Source organism: Crocuta crocuta, unplaced genomic scaffold (assembly GCF_008692635.1).
Source record: "Crocuta crocuta isolate KB4526 unplaced genomic scaffold, BGI_CrCroc_1.0 scaffold138, whole genome shotgun sequence".
Lineage (NCBI taxonomy): Eukaryota > Metazoa > Chordata > Mammalia > Carnivora > Hyaenidae > Crocuta > Crocuta crocuta.
The window spans coordinates 3,637,819-3,640,838 of record NW_027532585.1 but is presented as its reverse complement, the minus strand read 5'-3'; positions in this window follow the sequence as shown (position 1 = coordinate 3,640,838).

The following is a 3,020-nucleotide window of genomic DNA, read 5'->3' as shown; positions in this document are numbered from 1 at the left end:
CACGTGGGGACTCCACCCACGTTTGCCAGACTTGCAGGCTAAGAGGAAACTGACACTATTTCACAGCAGGTGAACATCAGCAAACAGCTCCCTTTTCAGACGCTGGTCCTGGATGCTGAGGAGACAGAGCTCATCTTCAGCCGTCATCTCGCTACTCTTTAACCTTCCCAACTTTAACTGGTGTAAATGATATTGACAAAAATGTGGTATGAAGTGTAAAGAGCATGGAATCAGGAAGAACAAGACTCTGATTTGCGAAGTAAATGCAGGAAGACCTGGGGTAGATCACTTCCTTTCCTAACATCCCCCCTTCAGAACGGGCCCGAGGAAGGCACTGGTGACTGTACACAGTGTTGATCATCCACAACTGGAAGAGCCAAGCTTCTAGAAGGATTTTCTGTTCAAGCGCCTCACAGGTGAATTTCTTGACTCGCTGTCAGGGCAAGGAGGGCTGGAAGGGCATAGACTGTACTCACTTTCTCAACGATGAGATTCTGCACCTCGTGGGGACCCAGGAGAATAAAACAAGAATCATGATGCTTCCCAGACAGCGCGGCAGGGAGGATGGGATGCTGTAACTTAGCACCCAGTGTGAGGGTGTGAAGCAGGGGTTCGAAAAATGTCAGTTCTCCCTCCACCTTGAGGATTCAGAAAAAAAAGAAACCATCTTGGTGTTATTTCATTCGGTTTAGCCAACGGATTTGAAGAACTGACCCCAAAACACAAAACAAGATAAAAACTAATTCTGCACCATGAGCACCGATTCCTGAACTGGGAGTGAGGATTGGCCCCAAAGACAATTGAAAGAAAAGGAGAAAGATGTCCGAGTTTCAGGGATGTGTCAATTACTAAATCATCTGCTTTAAGCAAGCGGAAATCAAAAGACTTGAGTGGATAGGAGTCAGCCCATCCGATGACGACTCCGCTCACATGGTTATTTGTGACTAAGAGCATGACTGATTGAAAGGCATTGATTCATGAGAAACCGATGTCCTAATTCTGTGACCATTAAGCAAAAACGAAACACGAAACTTTAGATCATGACCTGTGATTATCTTCCATCTCCATGGATGGATCTCTGAGTTGCAAGAGAGACACAGACTTCATTTCATTGGGGTTGCAGTAAAGCCTGGAATTCCACACGGGTCCCATTAACATTCTCACTTCCGTGAAGCCTGCAGGAAATGCGGAGAACCTGGAAGGAAGAGGTTGGGATTTGGAGTAAAACCATCTGGGCTTGAGACTGGACTCCAACACTGACTTCCTCTCCGTGTGACCTAAGTCCCCGAATTGCTCTGAGCCTTAGTTTCTTCATCTGTAAAATGGGCACAATAATAATACCTCCTGGGGTTCTTTTAGGGCTCAAATGAGGGAAGGGATGTCTAAGTTCTGTGCATAAAGCAGGGTCCACCCTGAGGAGTTCTGAGCCCAGTCTCTATTTTGGAGCCCAGAGCCCGCTGCCAGGTGTCAGGTGTGGGCAAAAGGCACACCTTGGCATAGCAGTTTTTCCCAATGGTCCAAAAATATATTCCCTGAGGAACTGTTTCCCAGGAACAAGATGAGGGGTGTGTGTGTGTGTGTGTGTGTGTGTGTGTGTGTGTGTTCTGAAGTGGGTGAAATTTGTCAACAAAATTTTTACTAAAAATGGAACTTTTGCACATCTAATTGCAGAATTTTGCAAAACAAAACAGAAGATATCTTGCCTGCCTCCAGGCCTATCCGAGGGGATTAATTTGTCACTCTTCAAAAACAACTCTTCGGAGGGATACCCTCTTTGATTCTCTATTCTCACATTAATTAGTAGTAGAAGGAACACGGAACACACTTGGTAGAGGAGAAACGAGGAGAAATAAATCTGCCGCCCCTCTCAAGAGGGAGAAACCAGGAGGGGAGGGGCACCCGCAGGAGCACCGCTCAAGCCGCCAGTTATCAGCCTCCCTCCCAACCCCGAAAGGAGAAAGGACAATAGAGAAGGTTGCTTAACAAAAATATGTCTTTGAAGCCTAAACCCCACCAACAAATGCTTTCAAGAGTAAAACAGGGACGTAGCTGATTTGTTGTCTTTTACCGATTATGGAAGCAGCTGACTGCGTTGGGAACCAGATCCCAAGCCAGGTACCCTCCAGAATTTGAGATCACTGTTGAGGCCCAGCACTGAATGCTCTCTGTACTTCAATAATCGCCTGATTGCTGTGTTCTGATCAGAATCTTGATCTGAAGGTATTTGTTTCAGATTCCCAAGAATTTATTGTAAGTGATGACTTTTTCATGGAATTTTTTTTTAGTTAAGTTCAGGTTTGCTCCTGTCATTTTGTGTTGCCCAAATACGATGATTTTTTCCTTTAAAATGTTTAATCGTGTTCATCAGTTTTCATCTTTCAAAAAAAAACCCCAATTAATAGTTTTACTGGCTGAAGACCACATTTGTGTCACTAAATTGCCTACAAACCGTCTTTGCAAGGTGGACGGCTCTTCAGTCCCAAGCGAGCAGATGCGGGAAAGGCTGAGTGTAGACGGCAGGATTTCCCACTGTCCCCCACTTTTTCCCGGGGCCCCTACCGCACGGTCCCAGAGGCCGAGTCCCCTGCCTGCTTATTTAAGATAATTACAACATGTGTTTCTTCCCTGCTGGCTCTGCTGAGGCAGAAAATACTTCATCGTTTACTTCAGTCATGAGAATAAAGCAAAAAATCTGGAACATAAACACCATTTTTTCTACGCATTCAAAGGCAGGGCTCAGGGTGAGTTTGTGAATAATAAACCGAAGTTGGCAATCAAGCTAATAAGTATGGAGTTGCTGGGGAGAGAAGTCCTGCGGGGGCCCTGAGCTGAAGGGGGCTCCCCGGGGCCTTTGTCCACTTGTTGGTAAATAACAGCCCTTTATTTACATACAGTTGTGTCGGTTTCAAAAGATATTCACAAGTCCGGGTAGTTTCTGCGGCTTGATTTGCATGGCGAGGCATATATCTGTGAATTTTTAAGGAGATTTTGCCCTGGAGAGCTGTAGGCCAGTAGGTCGA